This window comes from Pogonomyrmex barbatus, unplaced genomic scaffold (assembly GCF_055798465.1).
Source record: "Pogonomyrmex barbatus isolate J1 unplaced genomic scaffold, ASM5579846v1 scaffold6, whole genome shotgun sequence".
NCBI lineage: Eukaryota > Metazoa > Arthropoda > Insecta > Hymenoptera > Formicidae > Pogonomyrmex > Pogonomyrmex barbatus.
In genome coordinates, this window is record NW_028297160.1 from 5697873 (window position 1) to 5704911 (window position 7039).

The 7039-nt window shown below is 30.0% G+C and overlaps 1 protein-coding gene across 3 annotated transcripts in view; it reads left to right on the forward strand.

Annotated features, from left to right (window-relative positions):
* Window positions 1-3237: 3237 nt before the first annotated feature.
* Window positions 3238-7039, forward strand: part of Mctp (multiple C2 domain and transmembrane region protein) — a 32877-nt gene continuing 29075 nt past the window's right edge. For all 3 annotated transcript variants that reach the window (XM_089082391.1, XM_011634314.3, XM_089082392.1), the window contains exon 1: window positions 3238-3397. The gene's annotated coding sequence lies outside the window, so the exon portion shown is untranslated. The remainder of the gene's footprint in view (window positions 3398-7039) is intronic.

The window sequence follows — 7039 nt, forward strand, 5'->3', positions numbered from 1 at the left end:
TTTGTATTATTCTTTTCTAACTATGTCAAAATTCCCTTGAAACGTTTTCGCTACGGTTTTCTAAGATATTTTAGTAAGATTTCAGTCATTTCAATAAACTTTCAGAAATATTTAAAAAAGATCGTAGACCTTAGTTATCTTTCTGGAAGAAAGCTTTTTTTTCGATGGGCATGACGATTCATACTTATACTCCGATCTGGCTATTATATGAAGCGATAAGATTATGTGTAATCATATACTACTGTATCAAGAATCACATTCGAGAGTGACAAATAAAATTTTTTTTGTAACTCTTTACAACATGTTTTAATATATTTATAAAATATTTTATAATATCAAACATTTTCTCTTGATTACAAATAGAAAAGTGAGAAATTTTCACTACATCGAAAAGTAGATTAATATCATATAATATTGATATAGTTGAAAGAAATAACGCAATTAAATCAAGCTCTTAATTATGTAAAAGATACAATAATATTTATAAATATATGTTCTAGTTTAACATGAATTAAATATAAAATTAACAATTTTGTTAAAAATATTTTTTTAAAAATAATGTATTTGACTCTTGAAAATGAGAATATATATATAATGATAGATAAAATAAACACTACCATGCCAAAATATTTGCCTATTTTGTTTTCGTTAATTAAATGATAGAAATATCACAAAAATAATAAACAATTTTTTAAAAAAATTATTTTTTTTATTTAAAAAATTTTTGTAATATTAATATATTATTACATATTAACATGTAATTATCCTATGTATTTTATTACTTTAACTATATTTTTTTTTGTCGACATGACGAATTAACTCTTGGAAATAAGAAAAATGTAGTTTATAATAATATATAAAACGAATGAAAAATATTACGTCTTCAATGATAAAAAACAAAAAGTAAGGATTAGAATAGAAGTATCATTTCAAATAAGAAGAAAGAATTTCAATCTTTTTTTAATCTTCTAGATATTTAACTTAACAATAGTGTTTGATGAATAAAAATATTATATTCTATGTACATAAAAAGACATAAAAATATTAGAACGGAAATTAATCATAAAAGGATACTTGTAGAAATCAGAATTGAAAATTTTTTAGCAGTAGTATATTTATTTTATGTCATATTAATTTATAAAAATTTAATTTTTTATATTGCAAAAGATTATAATAGAATTTAATAAATAGGATCTTTTAAAATATGATAGTGCAATAAATTAAAATGGAAACATGTTCACATTAATATGTTTTTTGTTTTATATAAATAATGTAAAGAAAAGAAATGTGACGTGAAAAATTAAATTAATATATAGAAGTTACAGTTTGCCGCGACAGTAAAAAAAAATTATATGTTTATATATATATATAAAAGATATCTTTTTTTTAGATACACGTAATTTGTATCTAAAGTATTTTTATCTGTAACATAAAATTATGTAACTCTTATATAATTTTTAAATGTACATATAATTTTCGTTGTGACAAATATAAATTTTTACTTTCATGTTGATTTGAAAAAAAGGCAAGAAGTATAAACTAATATTTTTCTACAGTTGTGCAACATACACTTTTAACATTTAAAAATTGCTGTAGACTTTACAAGAGTGACAACAAAGAAATTTAAAATGAATAAATATTTTTATTATGAATGCGGATATTGTGCAATGTAATGTTATTACATGTATGCTGTAATAATTACAATGTTATACGGAGATTTTATCATGGGAGAGTGTTTCTATGAGGGAATCATCGGGTCAAGCTTGTAATCATGGAAATAACTTTGCGACTGCTTGTGGTAAAGGTTTGTAGGTGTGGTTTGTACCAGTAATTATTTTAATGTTCTTTATTAATTAAGACACGCATTGGTAGGAATATTATTCTAGAGGACAGAACGATCACGCACTTTTTAATATTTATCTTTGATTTTACAACATCTACAGTGTTGCTTTTACAAGCTCACAAAGATACAATTTAATCTGTTCGAAAATAAAATTATATTATGATTAATAATTTTGATAGCAATGCAAGCGAAGTAATCATGGTTTTATGACCATAAAATTATTCGGTATTATTCATTGCCTTTCACATCGTAGAATCATGAGAAATCTTCCTGTAATTTTTTAATCCTCCAGTTGTTGTGTGAGAAATCGATTCTTCTTTAAACGCGATATTTTGTGTAATTATAAATTAAAAATAGATGTAAATAATTTTGAAAAATAAATTATGCTTATCATTTTTATCTTAACATTCTTATTATTAATATTAACATTCTTAACATTCTTTCAAGAAATGCAAAATATTCTTTCTCGTTACACGTTAAAAAATGTTGATATGATATGTTAAAAAAATGTATCAGTTAAATTTTTGTATTCAACATTTATATGTAAATTTATTTCACATTTGTTGTGTAATTGTTTTGGACAATTTTATGCTTAATTAATTTACAACATAAAATTGATAAATCAAATATTGTTAAATTAATACAATTTGTTAATTTTATAAATACGATAAATATAACTTAACTGCATTATGTTACGAAAACTGCATTTATTTAATATTAAATTAATTTTAATGTTAATATCATCATTTAACATATCCATATTATATTAACACTAGGACTATCAAATGATTATTTTTGATCCTTTTTATTTTTCTAAATTAATACTTTTTTCTAATATCGAAAATAAAATTTAAACAACTTTTGACTTTAATTTTCCATCAGCATAAATAAAAAATCGATAAAAATTTAGAAAACAGACATAGAAGTTACCGCTCTACTTCTAATATTAAATTAATATCAAAATTTGAATAGTTCAGACTTACAACGTAAACTTTATGTTAAATTTATATAATTCAAGTTTCTTTACCGTATAATTTTAAAGACATTTTATACATTAGCATATTCTTTTATATAGCTCTTTTTAAAATTAATCCTTTTATACATATTCATACGTATAATTTTGTCGCTTTCAATTAATCCTTTCTGCGGTCAGATATCTCGTGCCAGATATCTCGGAATATCAAATTTGTCATATCGCACGGGAAACGCGACCCGACCGTTATCCAAAGTGATACTTCTCATTAATTTCGCAGTCCTCGTCACGTATCAGCCGCCGCGTGACACTTCAAACGAAATCTCAATTTCCCAAAGTCACCGGGTGCTCTCCTCTCGACCGGCCCTGGTCGCGGGTCGATAAAGCCTCTCACTCTCTCCCGCTTCCACATCGCGCATCCTCCTCGGAGCGAGAGACGAGTAGGACGGAAAATCGTCGGAGTTCTGTCAGTGGCCTCTCGGACACGGTAGCATCGAAAGTGGAGAACGTCTGCGCCAACACGGTTCTCCTCGCCTCGACGTCCCGCGGCGTCTCTGCCGCGCGCCGTGAAGATCCGCACGGTAATTAATTCAACGTGGGCGCGGATGTGCGCGGAAAATGCGACGGTAGTGAAAAACGCACGACGCTCGAGCTGTCGCACAGCTCCGCGTATCGTCCCCGCGACGTGCGCGTTCACGTGTCGAGACCCGTCGAAAACGGAACGTTCGATCGGTCCTTCTTCCGCGAGAAACTCGCGCTCCTTTTCTTCGTGTGTCGAGAAACACGCAGCCACCCTCGTCCCGAGAATTGCCGCCGCGGGCCTACGGGATGTCCCGTTTCCTCCCCAGCCTCCCCCGACAGACAACCCACGGAAAAACGTCCGGCGTACGACTCTTTTAGCTTGACGTGACAGATCACGACTTTGTCATCATTGACAAAGTTAATGGGAGTATTATGTAAAAGTATTTTCTTGTTTGCCGACGTTAGTCTTCCGTATTCCCGCGTGTTGTTATTATATTCTTCGTCATTCCGACACGCATCTAGATATATTACCTCGACAGAAGAATAAGAGCTTCTTTGAAAAAAATACGTTTAAAGGATAAGTGGGATAAGGGGATGTGGACATTGCGCGTTGACGCGGTTCTCCTTACAAGAGGTTGCTCTACAATTTATTCTACACAAGAATATCCCGAGTTTCCTTCATTTTTCTTTCATCCACAGACCGTGGACTCTTTGATCAGTCTGCAATTAACTTTTCTTTAACACTTAAGCACTGGCGCGGGACGGTTGGTATCGATGTTATTTCATGTGATGAAATTTTCACAAAGACATATCGGAGATATCGGAATATTCATAGCTCTGGAATCGCAGGCAATTAGAAGGAAACAGGTCTTGCGTACCAACAAATGCAAATAAACAAGGAAACCTTTTGTAAAAATTTTAAATAAGCTAAACTTAATAGAATTAGCGAAAAATTGAATTAAATGTCGTCAATTTCTTGAACTTTAAATATCGCTGTGTCAGAAACAGATTGAAATATTTAAAAATTTTTTAAATACTTGAATAACGTTAAATAAGATTCTCTGTTTCTTTATGTTAAAAGTGCAATTTTAAATACCTCTGTGTCACAAACAGATTGAAATATTTAAAAATGTTTTAAATATTCGAATAATGCTAAATAAAATTCTCTGTTTCTTTATGTTAAAAGTACAATTTCTAGAAAAGGATTTACTGATTTTTAAACGCTTGTGTTTCGGAAAGTATGGATTAATATTTTCTAATATTCTCGTTTAAAGAATTGGTCGTGTTCTAAAGAAGAAGAGTTCGTGGGTAACAACACGCCAGGGAAAATCATTATAAATAATTCCAAAAGCTTCTCATACTCGGCGACTTCAGCGAGTCATTAAAAAAGATTTAATTGAGAGTCGCGTGACTCTCCTCAGTGCTCCTCATTGCTAGCAAATTGCAATTTACACAGCTTCGTCGTTTCCCGCGTGTCTTTATATGTTTGAAAGCCATTTGATCTCTAATGCTTTTTGCTTTGGAGAGAAATAATAATGGGTCACGATAGGCCACAAACGGTTACGAGATATACGTTCGTATTACGCTTATACACTTATTGTTAAACGCGGGTATTTAATTCTCATGACATTGACTGCGATTTTCATAGCTCATCAGACAAAGTTCAAGCCACCTGGCCATTACATGAGAGATATACGTACGGGTTGTGTAAAGTCGAATGGAACATATATCCGCGAAAATGAGCCATTATTTTCTTCTCTAACCTTAGAATATTAGAATATCAGTATAGAATATTGATGACGTTTCGTGTGAAATTTTTGCAAAATTTAGTTTAATCTTTCGTAAATTAAAACGAGGTAAAATATTCTTATATATTCGATTTTATTATTACAGTAAAATTTGTATGGTATGTTGATATTAATATAGAAATATTAGAATAACGTTTTATTAATGAAATAAACATTTTATTTTTTCACATATGATCTTTGATATTCATATAATGTATTTATGTATTAATAACTAGATTTTGAATATACATGTAAACAAAATTCAAAAGTAAAAGAAATGGACTATGATATGGTAATTAGAATTTGAGACATCGTATATATTTTTTCCATCTCAATTTTTAAAGATTTACATATAAATTGTAATTTTGTAATTGTAATTGTAATTTTACATACATGCATACACACACACACACACACACACACACACACACACACACACACATTATATATATATATACATATTGCGAAAGTTTTTCAATCAGGCATGCTATCGATTCTACTCGCTCGAAGATTTGTTCGCGCGTTTCAACTTGCACTCGCTGACCTCGGCAAAGAAGGAGAGTACTTATTAAATCCATAGCGAGTAAACGAGCAAGCTTTTGTGCAAAAGAATCCGAAATGAAAAGATTGGTGCACTGGATGGATACGCGAATATCAACGCACTGAAACAAAACTGATAGCGCCGAGGTTGCAATTTATCGCAAAGGTCCCCGCAAATTTCCGGGAGTAATTATATCGCTGGAATAACTTGTTCTGGTACTTGGTTCTGGTACACAAACGAAAATGTTCTAAGAAATCAAAATTAAAGGGAACTTATTATCAAAATTATAATAAAATCGGGAAAGAGGCGACTTTACGCGTGAAAATTTGGAGTAATTTTGTAAGTTTAATGTGTGTTTTTGTAAATTTAAAGTGTAATTTTTTTAGAGAAATTTAATTTTTTGAGGATTCAAGAGTTAATAATACCTCTTTTATCTTTTTCGAAGAATCTTCAATAACTTTATATAATACATTGCATATATACATTGCATATATACACAATAAACAATAAAGAAAAGAAGAAGAGAATGAACCATTGTCCTCTTTCAACAAAAAATTATTTCATCGTACATTCCTGAAAAGGAATCGGGAATTCATTTTATTTCGATTGACACTAGACTGACAAGAAATAAACCTAAACAAGCCGAGAGAAAAAGAGAGAGGTTGCAGCCTTGAGTCGGAAATGTGTTTTTTATCAAATTATTTATGCGCTTCGACTTTAAAAGTGATCTCCTAAATATCAAAAAAAGAAATGCTTAAGAGGGCACTAGAGTTATTTTTCTGTTTTCTGTTAATTTAGATAATCCGGTCGTTCTTGAAAGTATTACGAATTATTTGAAATTATAATACGTGTTTTATCGAGTCTTTATTCAGATTTAGATTTAAATTTATTCAGATACAGATTTTTTTTATTATCGAGCGTGGCCAAAATTACGCGATCAGATTAAGTGACACGAATGCAATTTATAGAAGTGCCTAATGTAATCAAACTGTTGAAATATGCACCAATAAAGCTGGCGTTTGTAATTTCGCTGTAGTTATTATTGAAGATTTCTAAAGTTCGTTCAAGAGTAACTTCATAATTGATATTGATGCAGAACGCAAATTAATTAGAGAGGCAAATAAAAGTCAAATATAAAAATGACAACAAAATATTCTTACTAAAATATTTTACAATTCTATTCGCGATTAATTATGCATAATTATTCTTAAATTTGTTTGATCGACTGCAATTTTTCAATTGTTTATCAAGTTTAAACAAAAACTGAAAAAGTACTGCAATAAAAGAAATATCGCACGGTAAACTTTTGTTTATCCTAATTTAGCAATTCAATCAATGATACAGAAAGAGAGATTTACATTTCCTTTTCTTTA